Source organism: Phoenix dactylifera, chromosome 12 (genome assembly GCF_009389715.1).
Source record: "Phoenix dactylifera cultivar Barhee BC4 chromosome 12, palm_55x_up_171113_PBpolish2nd_filt_p, whole genome shotgun sequence".
Lineage (NCBI taxonomy): Eukaryota > Viridiplantae > Streptophyta > Magnoliopsida > Arecales > Arecaceae > Phoenix > Phoenix dactylifera.
The window spans coordinates 271,778-289,110 of record NC_052403.1 but is presented as its reverse complement, the minus strand read 5'-3'; the positions used below and the strand labels follow the sequence as shown (position 1 = coordinate 289,110).

The 17,333-nt window shown below is 38.9% G+C and overlaps 3 pseudogenes; 2 read left to right on the top strand and 1 right to left on the bottom strand.

The window, feature by feature from the left end:
- Positions 1-8: 8 nt before the first annotated feature.
- On the bottom strand, positions 9-1,872 carry LOC103715508 (annotated as a pseudogene).
- A 2,841-nt stretch (positions 1,873-4,713) lies between these two features.
- On the top strand, positions 4,714-7,638 carry LOC103715507 (annotated as a pseudogene).
- Positions 7,639-11,574: 3,936 nt separating this feature from the next.
- On the top strand, positions 11,575-16,568 carry LOC103715490 (annotated as a pseudogene).
- The last annotated feature ends 765 nt before the right edge of the window (positions 16,569-17,333 follow it).

Genomic DNA, 17,333 nt, shown 5'->3' with positions numbered 1-17,333 from the left:
CCATGCATGTCTTTCTGAAATGCTGACATTCTATTAGAATACAACAGTGTCCAGCATGGTCCCCAGAGTCTGAACTATATTACATGACATCATATTTGAGACATTCATCTTGCCTTCCAACATTTCCAATTGCCAGCTTCTCTGGGGGCAGCTCGTCTTCCTCCTGAATTGCTTTGTCATATTTGATGGCTGGATTCAGCATTTCCTGTTCATACGCCGAACATCAAAAACCGATGTCCTTAGAGGATTCTGCTGTTAATTCACCATTCTCAACTAGCAGCTGGGAATCGAAAGATTTTATAGCAACATGAAGCCATTTCCTATCATGATGATATCAGTGCACAATTGACAGAAGCAGTAAAGAGCTGAAGATCCAAGTAATGTTGCTGCCCAGTCTGCTCATTATTTTTCAGTGTATAGTCCATCAGTCCATTTCTTTTTGTGCAGATTCAGCAACATCTTTTCTTTGAGGGCTACAGAGTGGTAAAGTCGATTCAATCCATGAATGAGTGCCTGGTAAATGAAAACCATTTAGAAAGGGTTTCCTGGTAATAAGATATTTAAACGAAGATCACACAACTTACAGCTTCCACAGGCAGTTTACCTGAATAGATGGCTTGTTTAGATGCCCAACATTGCAAGTAGTCTGGCGAGGCTCTTGACCAAGCATCATGGTCTGATGATTGATCAAGCGGAAAGCATCAATGACCACCTTCCCCTTGACACTCTGAGTTGGATCTACAACAGCTGCTACGGCCCTTTGTTTCGAGGCTTCAAAACTCTGCAAGAGGCATAAACGTAGTTTAATGACCAGACCCCCATGGTAGGCTTAGCATTAATGGAAGAACTGACCATGAGCGCATAAACTAATTGCAGTGAGATTTATAGAGGCTAGAATGGTCTGAAGTGAAAGGGAAGGAGGCATGAACATTAGTTCCGAAACTAGCGAAACAACAAAAGAGAATCATCGCTTTTAGAAAACTAGTGCAAGATCTTTCCAAAAACTTCACATTCAAGAACCAAGCATGTTAATATTGGAATATAAGAAGAGAGATTTCTCTAGAGAGGAAAGAATGAAGAGGTGAAATACTTCAAAATTCTTTTATTCACTTTGGCTCTTGCCTCTTGCCAAAATCAAGAGACTTATATAGTATTTATAGGACTCCTAGCTACATGTATAAACCCAAATACATGAGCTACTTAAACGCACATAGAAAATTCAAATACATGAACTACTTAAACGCACATAGAAAATTCAAATACATGAATTACCACTCTTAAGGTGACCCTTCACACATTCATGAACATCCCAAAAGACATTTATTGAATTAAGTTTATTTTTTCAACAGTTAAACCATTGGATGCATGATCTGGACATAGAAGAGAAAGGGCAGGTTGCCTCCCTCGTTCTCTGAAAAAGAAAAAAGTTGATTACCTGCTGCTGCGTATTTATGTCAACACCAGAAAATCAACAACCAAAGCCTGGACGAGAATGGTGCCAACCCACCACCATTTCAGGCCTGTACAATCAGAACCGCCATCATCCATGTTTACTGGAAGTATGACAGATAAAAATAACCAAAATAAAGAATACTGGTTCAAACAATGAAACAAAGCATTCTTTCTGCAGGCCTTGCAAACATCAACAAAATTCCACCAACAACAGCGAGTCATTAATGCAGGAAGTTAGCAAGGCACAATTATCAAACAATGTAATAAATAAAAAATTCATAAATATATGGTGGCCAATCATAAGGAGTGCACATCTGCCCTCTTTAGAACCAATTATTGCAGAAAGCAATTAGAATTAATAAATAGTACGCCTGCAGTTTTAATCCTTTCAGAGATAAACCTTTCAATATAGATCCTCATCATCCATTTTAATACTTGCACTGGAACCCCTAAATGACAAACAGCGAACAGCCGATACTGGATTTAACTTAACCATCCAACCTCCGATGCCTGCTGATGGCCTAAAAGGACAGTCCATCACCCTGTCAAGCAATGGCGAACATCATCTTACAGGCGATACTTATCCTGCAATCTATTGCTAGGACTTCTATCAGAAAAATTACGGCTACAACCTCTACATCATGGAAAGACTGAATGAACAGAAGAATGCTATAGTATAAGAGATCAAGATGGAAGAACTTATCACACCAAGCACTTGAATTGGGGTCTACAAATGGCTAAATTGCCTCAAATGGGCAAATCTAAGGTAATTTTCATGTACATAAGAGAAAAATTACAATCGGCATGTGGTCAGCCCTAATAGATTCGTGTTGTAGTGTCTCCTAGTCCGCATAAGTTATGGATTGGGTTTGCTCTGATACCATTTGTAATAATCTATAATTTCACACGAAATGGCTAGCCATAAGGTATTATTTAGATTTTTTTATCATGTATAAGTACTCAAGATCTACTCAGTAAATAACCAATGCGGAACTAAATATACGTCTGCACAAATCCTAACACACGTTGCCTCTAGCTCATAGTGTTGTCATCCTGTTTTAAGTTTTGGGTACTGGCTCAAAATTAGAGATCGTGCAGAGTATTTGAATCTGGCCTATCAATGATATTTCAAAAATAAATAATAAATAAAAGGACAGAAGGTGTCTAAAAAAATTAATAGATTTTATTTGATTCGCCACTTATTTTTCTACTCCATAGAACTTATATATATTTATGAACTAAGATGTCATGACCAACAAGAAAAGATATAATCCTAATCATACCAAGAAAATTAAATAAAATAAATTATAGAAAACAGATGAGAGTTGATTGTATTTTTCCGTGAGATTAGGAATCGTATCAAAATGACATGATCTAGTTTGTGTGGATAAATAGAGATCAGCAAAATAAGTTCATTCGGCATCAGCTTATCTCCTGTGTAGCTGAAATAGCATTTGCACGTGCGGTGCAACTTATTGCAGTGCTCTGATTGACGAGGTTTTGAACAGAGGATGCTTAAGCTCGAGAATCGAGGCAATTCATAGATGAGTTCCTTTTCGGCTTTTGGTTGGGTGCCCTCTAGGTTAGGCCCGGAACTAATCCATGCTATTTGCTAAGAAATGACTATAATTGAGCCACTAAAAACATTAAACAGGTTTAAATAAGTTATAATGTCTTATTGCTAAATTATGTCGAATTATCAAAAACTATTGTTAGGCCACCACAAAGTTTTTTTTTTTATAGTGCATCGGCAGCTCATGCTGCTCTAACATGAGCAAAGCCTGCCACATCAGAAGCAAAAAGTCTACACAAAGTAAAAGAAAACGAGGACTGTTGAGTCCCAAAAAAACTCTTCCGAGTGGTGAGCAGCAAACAAGGCGACTGAGACAGCACCACAAAGTTATTTACCTAATGCTTGGTCCAATATGAATAAGAAGAATCTGAAGGTTGATCGTTTGAGAATGGCCAAATTAGTAGCCGTTATCAAAATAACCCTCTAATTCTAAACTCGGAGGAATGGTTACCAGAAATTGTTAATTCACCTAAAGATGAATATATGCTCTCTACTCCAAATCCCAAGAGACATAGTTGCCCAAAAAGCATATGGTCCATCACCTAAAAGTCAACCATACAAATATATATCCGGTTATTCTAAACATAAGAAGTTATTGCGAAAAAAAATGTGCTTGGTTGATTTAACCAAAATATGACCATACGAAGATGAACAAATTTATTATGAAGATCAAAATATATTTTATGATCTTAAACTTGAGAGGTATTATTCAAGTTTTATTGAAAAAGACAATCGGCAAATGGCAGAAATACTAGAGAGATGGTAGTTAAATTTGATTAAAAAACCAATCCAATAAGTCTACAAAGACAAATCAACCAATAGTTAGAGATCAATCAAGGTCGAGAAAGACCGATGGATTGATTATGGTTGCTTGACCAAGGCCAAGAAGGGGGCTAATTGGCCCTTTATGGTCGATTGACCAAGGCCAACATACATCAATTAACCAAGAATCGTTGGCCACTCCATTGAAAATATTTAATCGATTGAGTCAAGTAAATGCTAATTGGCCTCAAATAGCCAATCAACCAAAAATACCAACTAGCTAGACCATCTTTTCATGATGAATCATGGTGATTGACTGGGTACAATCACTTTTTATATTGTTATTGTTTGACCTAGTTATCTAATATATAGGAGCCCATTTACAAAGAACTAAAGGTAGGTGGTTAATAATCACAATGTATACTACATGTTCATCTCATCCACCGAGCCTCTTCCTTGCTGTGTAATTAGATGATAACGTGCACACTAAGTAAAGTTGAAATTAGATTGAATATGAATTAGATGCTAGTATATTTATAATCATATTTATTTTATTTGACGAATATAGATACAGATATTAGCCGGATGTAAAAATTTATATTTTATATTTATTTTAAATAGATACAGATACAAATTGGATACAGAAAGTATGGATACAAATATGGATATAAATCGAATAAAAATTTTTTATGACTATAAAATTAAAGAAGAGGGATGATACAAATTAATAGCATATTAATATAATTATTTATTTTTTTAAAAGTCCATAATGTAAAATTAAATAAAATTATAAATTAAATATAATTTATCTTTATTTTTTTAATAAATATAAATATAAATATTAATTAGGTACTCAAATTTATATTTATATTTAGATGGTTTTCAAAATGAATCCGGATGAATATATCATCTCCTTCATCTCCGCCCCCAGCGCCAAGTGTGTATGCCCCCAAACTTACAAGGGCAACAAAATCTGAATTTAGAGAGTAAAACAATCTGGGATTAAATAAATCATGATGGGGCCATTTCAAATCGAAGCCCTTTCCTCGGTTGTTGGTTTCTCGCCATTGGCATTGTCCCCCCCCGAGACTCTGCGACATTTCTCTACTGGATCCCCTACCACCCCTCGAAACCATCGATTTTTTGGCTCTCTAACCGCTCCTTCGATAGGATCCCACATCAGGTACGCTTTTCTTCGCTCCTTTTGATTCCATGTTGCTGGCATTGATTTGATTTGGTTGCCATTTTTTTGTTTCTTGAGGGTATGGATCGGGCTCAGATAGAAGGGTAGAGAGGAGGAGGAGAGGTGGCGCACAAAGTGGATCACGAGTACGATTACCTGTTTAAGATCGTACTGATTTGGTGATTCCGGTGTGGGGAAATCGAACATCCTGTCGAGATTCCCCAGAAATTAGTTTTGCTTGGAGTCTAGATCCACTATGGGCGTCGAATTTGCCACAAGGACTCTTCAAGTCAGCTATTTCGCTCTATCCTTATTTCCCCCGATTTGTTTTCGAGGTCTTGCTTCGTTTCATTTGTTCGCAATGCTCTGCGTATTCTCGGTTAAATTGCTGCATTTTATTTATCTGTTTGTTTGTTTCTGGGGTGAAATAGTCGTCCTCTGTTTCTTTACATACACAGAGATTTCGAGGTCAAGTAATATGTTATAGACGAAAGAGGAATTCTGCTCTATTTGTGACACCATAGGAATAAGCATGGCCAAGATCTCAAATTTGAATTTGTTTATCAAATTTATCTTCTTCTTGGTCATCCAGTTTTCTGATTTATCAATGTGATTTGGTTTATTTCTTTACTATTGTAAGTTTATATTTAATCGTGTGCTCTATATGTCAAGTTTGGATCAATAGATTCATATTGCGCAGAAATGTTGCTATGATTTACATAAGAATTATATGAAAGTTTAATTTTGTCCACGATTAATTAAGGTGTCTGGAAGATAAAAATAAATGAACTGGCAGTAAGGAAGTGACTGCACAATAAAGATAGGAAGTTGATCAATTCACAAGTCGTTAGTAGGAATGCCGATGAACTCACGGGTCGCATGTAGGAGTGGCAATGAATCGATAAGTCATGTGTAGGTGTAGAACCCAAGAGAGGACTAGTGGGAGAGAACTGATCCATATATACCCAAGAGAGGACTAGTGGGAGAGAACTGATTGGAAAAGAAAGGTGCTTGGATTTCTCTGAGGTAAAATAAGGAGAATAAGGCCAAAGAAAGAAAAATGTCTTCCAATCCAACAATTATTTCAAGTCAGGTTTCTTCATGTAGATCTTGTTGATTAATTAATCAAGAAATAAATCGGTTTTTCTTTTACTGCATATCTGCTTATTTATTTCGTTTTAGATGCCCTTTGAGCCACTTTTCTGGTCCTTAATGGGTGAGCTTAACTTGGTTTTTATAGGTTAGTACTTATTAACGGACGGTTTCACTGCCCCCTGCTTTTCTCAGAAGAATCAAGGTACTGTGAGTTCAAAAACTTACTTGAATGGCAATTTCAGCCGCATTGCATACTGCCGAGTTATAGCTTTTGGGGGTGGGGGGCTTGTTTACTTGTTTCTTCTGCAGCTGCAAGTTACTCCATCCATGAAACTGATCTTCCCATGGGTGGAGATGATAGTATTAAATCCAGGTGCTCGGAGCCTGAACTGGATGTAGGATTAGCAAATCGCTAAACATTTATTGTTTGCCGAGTTACCTCAATAACCTGTACTTGTACCTAACATACTCCTCTTAGATATTTCTGTTTCAATTCAATAGTAACCATTTTCTGGAAAACGTTTTTCTTTTTAAAGAAAACAAAGTAAAAAAGGCTGTTTTTATTTTTCCTGTAGTACATTGGGTTTGAATTGATGCTTGTGGAAGATAATATGAAACTGTGTTTTCTCAAGAAATGCCGTGATGTACGCTTTGCTCAGATTACATGTTGACATGTTTTTCACTGCTGCTGTAGTTTGCATTATGAATGAAAGTTAAATGGGTTTGACAACAGAAATTCAAAGTTGTATTTGCACCTCTGTTTTACTTATAGAATAACCGTTCTACGTTTTGCTATTATCGATGCAGTTGTTAATGCTGAAATAATTTGATATGCTGAACAGATCGAAGGGAAGACAGTCAAGGCACAGATATGGGACACTGCTGGTCAAGAGAGGTACCGTGCCATCACCAGTGAGTATTACAGGGGCGCAGGGGGAGCACTTCTAGTCTATGACATAACAAAGAGGCAAACTTTTGACAATACCCAGAGGTGGCTTTGTGAGCTTAGGGACCGTGCTGACTCAAACATTGTCATCATGATGTCTGGTAATTAGTCCGACATGAGGCACCTACGAGCAGTTCCAGAGGTTGATGCCCAAGTATTGGCTGAGAAGGAGAGGCTTTCCTTTCTTTAGACCTCAGCATTGGAAGCATTCAACATTGAGAAGGCGTTCCAACATATTTTGACAGAGATTTACCAAATAGTGAGCAGAAAGGCACTTGCTGCCCAAGAAGCAGCAGGAGCAGCTGGACCACCCAGCCAAGGAACACCTATCAACGTTGCTGATTCTTCAGGAAATGTAAAGAGAGCTTGCTGTTCCACTTAGTTGATCAACTTCCAGAAAAGGTGTGAAATGTCAGAAGTGGATCAGCCTTAGAGGCTTACAGTCTGAACTCAACCCATGTATAGATTACCTTCTAACTATTTTTCTCATGCTTGATTCCGCAGAATCTGAAAGTGTAACAATCTAGGACCTCACACAAAAAAACTAGCTGGAAGATATTATTTGAGTTTCTTGATCCTGTATAATACCTTTTATTTAACTATTTTTGGTGAGGTTCTGGGTTGTTACAAATGTCATTAGAGCGAATTCGGCTCATAGCCTATGTGGACTAGGAGACACTGTAGCATGTAGTATGGGTTCATGGAGGCTGACCACGAGCCGATCGTGGTGGTTGTGATTAGATATGAATGGATTTGAACCCTTAGCCTATTGAAGACATTAGGGCTTGAATGGAGGGAGTATGTGAGGATCCGTACGGATGTGTATTTAGTCCCATATCGATTATTTGCCGAGAAGATTTTGGATACTTATACAGAATTAAGGAGCCCAAAAAAAATACCTTATGGCTAGCTTTTTTAGGTGAGATTTTAGGTTGTTACAGAAAGATTTATTTTTCGATAAGAAAATTTTTTATTAAAAGATAGATGACCTGCACAGTATAAGATGTTGCGCTCTTTTATACTTTCGCTTGTTATGGCACTTAAGCACGGTAGAGCAGTGGAGCAATGAATTAAGCACTTAAAGATTGTGTTTTGTTTTTTGATAATCACTTAAAGATTGTGGTTCCATCTTTGTTTCATTGATTTGATTCTAACTTCTATAATGAAATTTCTTTTGTATTTTTCACATGTGAGTGTATTCGCTGATTAAGTCATCTTCCATCGGTTGGTAAATTACCACAGCAGCTGCTCTGTTTAGCAAGTTTACTTGAGATGTTTATAGAAGATATGTTACATCCTTTTCCCCCCTTTTCAGTGAGCACGAGGAATGTGAAACTTTTAATGGAGTAATCTTTGCTTAATTATTGCCAATACAAGAAATGCATGCTTAGCCTTCTGCTTGGTTGTTCTGAGAAGGAAATGCTTGATAGATCCCACATTATGGTACACCGGTTGGGGGTGGACGGCAAGTCGCAAGACTCGCAACTGCCCCCACGACTTTTTCAGGCATTAAGTTTTTATAAAAGTTGTGACCTTAATTCTCCTACCGAGACTTTCATGTTTTAGAACTAGCGACGATATTAATTCTTTTATCGGCTAGGATCATGGTTTGAGTTTCTATAGAAGCCGTGATATTTATTCTCTTACCAAAACTTTTTTTCTTGTGCAATTGTGACTTGTAAATTATGTATGTAATGTGTGTATAACTTTTCTTTTCTCTTACCTATTTAGAAAGTTGTAAAGAAGCAAGGAAAAGAAAGGCGAGGACCAGATAACTTGAAATACTCCAGTTTGTTCGAGGGAGTCAGAGCCTCCAATGAAAAGCACTCAAAAAGAATTCTGCATGCCGTGCGTTATTATTCTCTTGCTTTTTAAATAGACCACATTTTGTTGGCCGCATCGCTCGTCGTGTGTAAGAAGACCGCGATACAAAGAAAGTTCCCAACAAAATAAGGGCTTCGTTTGGTTCGTGGAAAGCATTTTTCTTCTTACGAATATGATTCCTAAGAAACAAATTTCTAGGAAAAGGATGTCTATGAAAGTACTTTTGGCATGTTTGGTTGATTATGGAAAGTGATAAATTTTCAAAGTACTTATGTTTGATTGGCCATTCATTTTTTTAGAAAAGTTATGTATAATTCCTATTATGCTCTTAATAAAAATTAGATCTTTAATACCTCTTTAATCCTTCTTTAATGCTTCTTTAATGCTGAAGGGATTTTTTGGAAAAAAATAAAAATGGAGTGATTTCCGCCTCATGTAAAAGTAACTTTTCCATGTTTCTTATGGGAAAGATTTTTCTATGAAATGTGGGATCATATTTCCATGAGAATACAACTTTTCTGTCTTTTTCCTTTGAAAACTTCAACCAAACAAGAGGCATCTCATTACTTTTCCTTTGACCACACTTTTTCTCCTTTTTTTCCCACGAAATAAACAAGCCCTGAAGGAAGGAAAACAAGACCGCAATCCAAAGAAAGTTCCCAACAAAATATTTTTTTTTAACAGCCAGCCGACTAATTCAACTCAACTATAAATCAGGAAATAGTTTGTCCAAACATCTAAGATTTAGGAAGGTTTAAACAAAAAACAACAGAAATTATTCAATCCTAATGACTGGGAAGTCTTGAACATGACACTGTTTGTGTGTGTGTGTGAGAGAGAGAGTAATGTATTTTACCATAAAGATCATCTTGAATGAAATTCTAGCTCTTCTGCATTAGTCAAATCTCAAGTGATGGAAGCGAACGGAACTTTGGAGTGGAATATTTCTTTTAAGTATCCAATTACTTTGAATCTTATTCTTGAATATGTTCTCTTGATGGATATATTCAATGCAGTGTCTTTTTCTTCATAGGCAGATAAGGTTATTTGAAGATAAATTCAATTTAGCGTTTGTTCAATTAGTTCCTTTTATCACTTCTTGAATTTCGGCGGATTGTTTACTGATTGATTTTGTGGATGCTTGCTGTTAGAAATCGACTTTTTGCTACAGGTAACTTGATTAAAAGAATTAGTCGCAGCCTTTTTTTTGGAGATACAACGGGTGTATTGTCTCACCCTAGTATAAACACATCTCGAGGAGTCTGAATACAAAATTAGTGAGGGCCTTCAATCTAGTTTCTCTATAATTATTCCTGGAAATAGCCTTGCATTTATTTATGCAACCGTACATTTGCTGCAAGTTATGAAAGTTTTTGCTGAGCAACTTGGTGTTAGATGCTGGCTTTCATCTCTTCTTTCTACCTGGCAATTTTGGAGAGCTTGTATTGCTGAAGAAACCAGGTAAGATGGAACATGATTCTTGCGGCCATCTCTTGCCTGGTGGCAAGCTGTGGTGATGCTGTATAGGATCAGAAATATTTATGAATTCTAAAATATTTATGTATAAATAGATTTTATGAATCTTGTTTATGGATTCTGTCTAGGATTGTGTCTTGGATTGCCTGAAACGGGCAAGATGATTCATGTCAAGAAAGGGTCACCATCCTCGGACGAAAAGCTAGACGAAATTCCATGTCTGAAAAATATACTTGACTCATACTCGAGCAAGCATCCGATCTATTTATATATAAAAACTCATCCAAACTCAGCTTGGTTTGTTTGAATTAGCAGCGCTGGATCAGAAATTTCCATCCCTGGCGAGCCAGTTCCGCACCTCTTTGGATTAATTGGGTTCCGGCGTCGGACCTTATCCTTTTCTTTCCCTCTTCCCTCCCCCCACCCGCACTTGTCAGCTTTTAAAAGCTCACACCCAGTGGCCGTACAGGACCAGTGCTCCGATATTCGTGTATCGACGGGAAACTCGGGCGCTCCCCCGTCTTCCCTCAAGCAAAAGATCTGCCACTGTTACTCGCCGCAGCAAAAAGCAATCAAAACCCCCCCTTAAAAGACGAACACAAAACAAAAACCAAAGTAACTCTGTTTCTCCTCCCTTAACAGGGGACGACGTCACCGCCCCTTTAACAGCGTCACAGCTGTAGCACTGCCACTCTCCCATCTCCCGCACCCCCAGCAAGCCAACCTAACCCATGCCCTTTTCCAGCAAAGGACAGGGCTAACAGTAATTATTCCTCGGTAAACCCAGTACAAGCTCATCCTATGAGGTCGAGACACGTGGCCAATGCACTCTATAAAAATCTTAATATAGATTTTTTTAGTTTGAATGAACCACCCCTCTTCCCCAGATCTGACTGTAATCATCACCATCTACAGACGTACGTGCGATGCCGTATCTCCGTCGCCACTGTAGGTTCACTTCCATGTACCGCATCTTAAGATGGCGAAATCATGCAGGACTTAGCCTAGCTATGGTAGGATGTAACGTTTCCTTCGTAGAAGGTCCCACTCGTCTCAGTTGAAGGTGGCCGGCCACCTGAATTATTAAGACAAGTAAGGTGTGTCAGTTTTTTTTTTTTTTTTTTTCCCCTTAGTGGAAAAGTAAGGTGCGTTAGCTTTTAACAACTTGTTGATTAACTAACTAATTATACAAATAAATGTTAAAATACACGATGTAAGGGATAGAATCTGGCAAGCCGCGTGAGTTAACCCAACTCTTTCTCTGTTTCGTATTCCAAACCCAACCCCAACTCTTTCTCTGTCTATCGACTTTCGCTGTCTAAGTTCTCATCATAACCTTATTCCCCCAATCCCCATTCTCCTATCGTTTTCATTGCTCACCCTTCCACCCTCACTTTCTCACCTCCTTTGCAGAAAGGAAGAACAAAAGAAAAAGAAGCAAAAAGTGACGGACAGCCCCTTCTCGTCTCCACCCTCGCTCTCTCCAGTGTTTTAAAGCAGAGAAAAGAGAAGCGGGAACGCTGAAAAAGAGAGATGTCGTCGTCGGCGGCGGAGGGATATGTCGGCGGTGGCGGAGGAGGACAGGAGCATCTACTTCACCACCACCACCAGATGTACCACGTGCCTCAACATAGCCGGCGAGAGAAGCTCCGTTTCCCACCGGAGGAATCCCCGCCGTCCACCTCCTTATTCTTCCTCCACCATGATCCCAGCTCTCTCACCACCTTCCTCCCACCCTCATCCTCCTCCTCCTCCTACTACTACAACCCTCAAAACCCTAACTACAGTCCCTCTCCCACCACCCAATTCTCCGGCCACCAGATCTCCCACCAGGGCTTCTCGCTGTCCCTTGCCTCCTCTTCTTCTAAGCCTGCTCCGCTTTCTTCGCCCCGCCACCAGTTCACCATCGGGCCGGCGCCCAGGACCGCGGAGCCCTTCGGGCCCTTCACCGGCTACGCCGCCGTCCTGAACCGATCCCGGTTCCTCGAGCCCGCCCGGCAACTTCTAGAGGAGATTTGCGACGTGGGAGGTAGACATGGACCGGGTGCTGGTGGTGGCAGTGGCGGCGGGGGAATGCTCCTCGACGCCGATCCGCGGGAGCTTTCGTCGGAGGGACATCGCGAGATGGAGGGGTTTGCCGGAGGAAGGTTGGAGGAGGGTGGGGTCTCGGGGGCGGAGCATCGTTGGCAGAAGACGAGGCTTGTGTCCATGCTTGATGAGGTTTGAGTTCAGCTCATGAAACAACTTGGCCTGCTTTCTTGGATTTTCGTTCATTTATTTTTCTGTTCTTTATTGCTGCCAAAGGGCTCGCCAGTTGCTACGCCGTGCCTCAGTTCTCTCAACTGCAGTTCTGGTACCTTCTCGAGGCGTTTCATATACAAATTATTAAATGACTCCAGTGGTCTTTCATGTCAAGAGATTTTGGATGCAACTGGTGGAATCTTGTTACTGTCCGAGATCATGGTCATGTCGTGAATTTATATCATGGTTATAAGTATAATTACTCGATATAATCTTTGCTTATCCGGACATGGTAGATCTTTATCTTTCGTCCTGTTAGTGATGCTTACTGCCTAGCCTAGCTTAGTTTAGTTCTTTAGATCGATGAAGTTTTTCTTTACTGCGACTGTTATTTTTACACCACCTACTTTTGAATGGTTTAAGCTAGGGTTGATTTGATCTTTCTGAAGTCAGCTGGTCAACTTGCTGTGCGGAACGGAAAACGCTGGCGTTGTCGGATCGTGTTGTCTGGTCCATAGTTGTAGTTAATTTTTCTTGGAAAACAATGTTTTAGTTAATTAGCTACCATTAGTGGTAGTATTCTTATAGACATATAGGAGCTTTTGGAGCTTGATTTTATGATATTCCCATATCAGAAATAGGAATATACGTCTAGTTTGTATTGTAAGGAAAAACAAAATGAGATCTCAGCAGCTATCGGACTCCTGGTTGTTTTTGTGAAACATAGATGAGAGAAATCTTTATGAGACAAATTAATGGGTGTTGAAATTATTATTCTTGTTGGTATATAAACCTGTTTATGGGTGTCTTTTAGTCTTGAAGAGATGTATCTTTTACCATTGCTTGTATCCTTTTTTGAAAGAACGTTTCTTAGTAAGAGTTGTGTCCCTTCTAAAAAGATGTCTTTTGGTAAGAGTTATGTCCCTTTTAAAAGGATATGTCTCTTGGCAAGATGTCTCGTTGAAAGGGTTGTGTCTCTTTGCAAAGGCATGTCTCTTGGTAACATGACTTTTGATTGTCTATTATTATTCTTTGGGATGTTTGATATTTCTGATGGTCTATATCATCTGTTACTTCAGATTTCAGATGATTCATAGATGACTTTGCTTTTTAAATATCAAGAATGACATAATATTTGTTCTAGCTTGCTCTGAGAATTCTTCATGCACCCATGCAGAAGCGTTTTCTTGTGTGTTTGATTACCTATTGAATTACTTAGAAAGTATTTTTGAAATTGCATAAGATTCTCTTGGTCATGTTAAAGTTGTATGACTTTTGATTTGCAGTGCGGGTGGTATCAGGATATCTTGCCTTTTCATTGTCATAAGTACTAGAATGACTAAATGACTGCTTTGTATTGGAAGGGGAAATCTAAAGGGATTTGAATTTATGCTTTTCATCATTTATGATTAAAACATGCGAAAACTTTCCTGTGGAATTTCTGTCTGAGGCAGGTTGAGCTATATAGAGAGTGGTCTGCCAAGGCAGGTAAGGGAATTTCCATTATTATTGGTAGTCTGAGATCATGCAACTGAGGGATGAAACACCTGAAACTATCCAGACTTTGACAAATTCTATAACAGGGTTGAAAGATGACAAAAAAAATGATAAATCTTTATTTTTTGGGGCACAAAATTGTAAACTGAAACATCATATTGAAATGCAGTCCCATGCTGGATATATTTGCATGACTCTTAAATTATTTATTTTAATTTTATTCATTTCTTCGATCCTTCCTAGGTCGTTATTTTCTGCATGGAATCATTATGCGGATTTTTTTTTTCTAGTTGGACTTGAGTTGCGTTCAGAATTTTATTAATTCTTTGTTAAAACTGCAGTTTTATTTGATTTGATGACAACCCAAGGATTAGCTTTCTGTACTACAATAGTTCATCCATTCTATTTTATATATTTTTTGCGATCCTACCATCATTTTTTTGTTTCTTTTTTGTAATTTTATTCCAATGATATTATTGTAGGTCTACAGAAAATACAAACAATACTATCAGCAGGTGCAAGCTGTTATCACATCATTTGAATCTGTGTCGGGCTTGAGTACTGCAGCTCCATATGCCTCCATGGCCCTCAAGGCCATGTTGAAGCACTTCAGGTCCCTCAAAAGTAAGATATCTAATCAACTTCGTCACACAAACAAGGTTCTCGGGATAGAAAGCCTCAATAGAGAAGAGAGTTCAAGCTTTGGGCTCATAAGTGGTGGTGTTGGTCACGAAAGAGCACCAAACAACTCTGGTACTTTTGGTCAGGCACATGTTTGGCGGCCCCAACGAGGACTTCCTGAGCGTGCAGTGTCTGTACTTCGTGCATGGTTGTTTGAACACTTCTTGCACCCGTGAGTGGCCAAACTTCTTGATCTACGTTTGTAATATAGCTGAGTGTAATACTTTGAAAGAGGGCTTCTTTTTCATTTTCTAGTCTGGAAAGTTATTTTTTCACTAACCATGGTTCAATATATATGATATCTAATATCGGCATGCCCGTCAGGCAGTCAAATGGATGAATAACCATTATGCTTACAACAGCAAATTAGCTGTCATGAGTCCCAAGGCAAACTCATTCACATGAAGTTCTACATGCAAGGAGGACACAGTCTTCTTGCAGCAACATTTTTGTTGAGATACTGTCTAATGGAGCTTGGGTCAATTGTTGTGTGCTATAGATATGAATATAGTTTATCATCTGTAAGTATGGCTATAAGACAAGGCAGTGTCTTGTAGAAATATAAAATGCATGCAGAAAATCAGTGGGTGTATCTACATGTCGGGGTTTTAGATAATATAAATAAAAAACATATTGGCTTATTTGCTTTGCTGAGACCACCATACTCGCCTTCCAAATTTTTTCTCCAAAAGGCCAGTAGTTGCCTGTCTGAAGTTCTGAGCCACTAGGAAATAAAATGAATGGAAAAAATGGTTTAATTTGTGGCTAAACAAATTAAACCATTTATATGGTTTCATTACTCGTCTTTTCCAGATCTATTCATGTACCTATTTATATGGTTTCATTACTGATTTCCAGGTATCCGACCGACACCGATAAACAGATGTTGGCTAAACAAACAGGTTTATCAAGAAACCAGGTAAGTAAAATATACTTCATGTTATATTTACTTAACTAGGAATAATTGTAGGTTTAACACTCAGGTCAAGTTCTGTTCTCTCTCAATCTTTTCTCTCATGGATGATCGGCCCCCTATATTTTGCCTTGAATACCCCATTTTTGCTTTGAATGTATTGTTTTTTAAATTTTTACAGTTCCTCATCCTTGCAGAAGTATAATACCTTATACTAATCACATCTTTGACTCAAACAGGTCTCAAACTGGTTTATCAATGCAAGAGTAAGACTTTGGAAGCCTATGGTTGAAGAAATACACTCTCTTGAGATGCAACAACTGCAGAAAGCCTCAGCAGCTGGTAGAAACCATAATGATGAGCAAACCAATCTACCTTCGGAATCTATTGCAACACCCTCCAGTTCTCAACCACTCCACGGCACCAGCAGTCACAAGCATCAAAACCTATCCACTAAACTCTTTCAAGACGACCTCCCTCGCATACCGAACCACCTCCGGGAACCTTTGAACTTTGTCTATGATGATTTATCCAGCCATCAGCATGGAATGGATGTTGCTGGTGGTGCAAATGGTAATGTTTCTCTCACTCTGGGCCTCCATCGAAACAATGGGGTTTGCTTGGCAGAGCCGCTTCCCATGAATGCTGTTCGTTGTTATGGCCTTGAAGACTGCAGTGATGCTTACGTGATGGGTGCATTTGAGGAGCAAGACCGGCACTTTGGAAAGGATACCTGGCGGGCATTTCCTTCATGACTGATTTCTTGCGCGCAAAGTAGTCACCTCGTTGTTGATAAACCGAAGGGGCTGATGGGCCTGTAATGGTCTGTAATATCTATGGGCTATTTCCAACATCTCAACAAGACTCGTGTGACTTGAAGTCTCCAAGCAGGAGCTTGGAAGGTTGTCCTTCATGGAGGATGTCAAGGTATGTAGATTTATTTGTTCTTTTAGGTTGTTGCTGGATACTGTAGCGTATACCTGCTGATCTGCTCTGCAAAATAAAGCATGGAGAATAATATTTCTTCTAGACACTTACTGTTTTTATTTTTTCATGTACAGAATGTGCGGGCAAGTTGGCCAGTTGCTGTTTGAGTTGGCTGGAAAACTGGAAACAATGGGAGTGTACTAATGATAGATTTACTTGAATGTGGAGAGTATGAAGTCTTTATATTAATTGAGCTGCTAGCTTATGTTGCTATGCATGAGAGAAAATGATATTAAAAAAAAAAAAAACGTTTGGGTTGATGTTAGCTTAGCTTGCCGGATATATGGTCGGAGTATATTGGAGCCCATTTGTCCTGTCGAAGGGAGGCAGGCTAGTCTTTGAGCTGGAGTTGCGTGCTTTTTTAATCCTGCCAGGTCCAACTCGGATGGATTATAGGAGTTAATTTATAGTTTTCACTTACTCCCATGTTAAATGTGTTGATTGCTGATATTGGCTTACCTTTTTTAAGTTCTTTTGGGTAGTCGAAATTCAACAACTTGTTGGGGTGCACACCTACGACCTTTGTTAAGCTTTGTTTGACATGATTAATCTGTTGCAGTGCTCCATGCACGTTAATGTTAGCAACCTCTCCTATGGAACCATATCTCTGTTCTTTAATGTGGTAATCTTGTGTGGGATAAGTTTGATGCAAAGATCCTGGCCTGTATGTTGCGCCAAGAGCAAATATTTTGGATGCTATTGT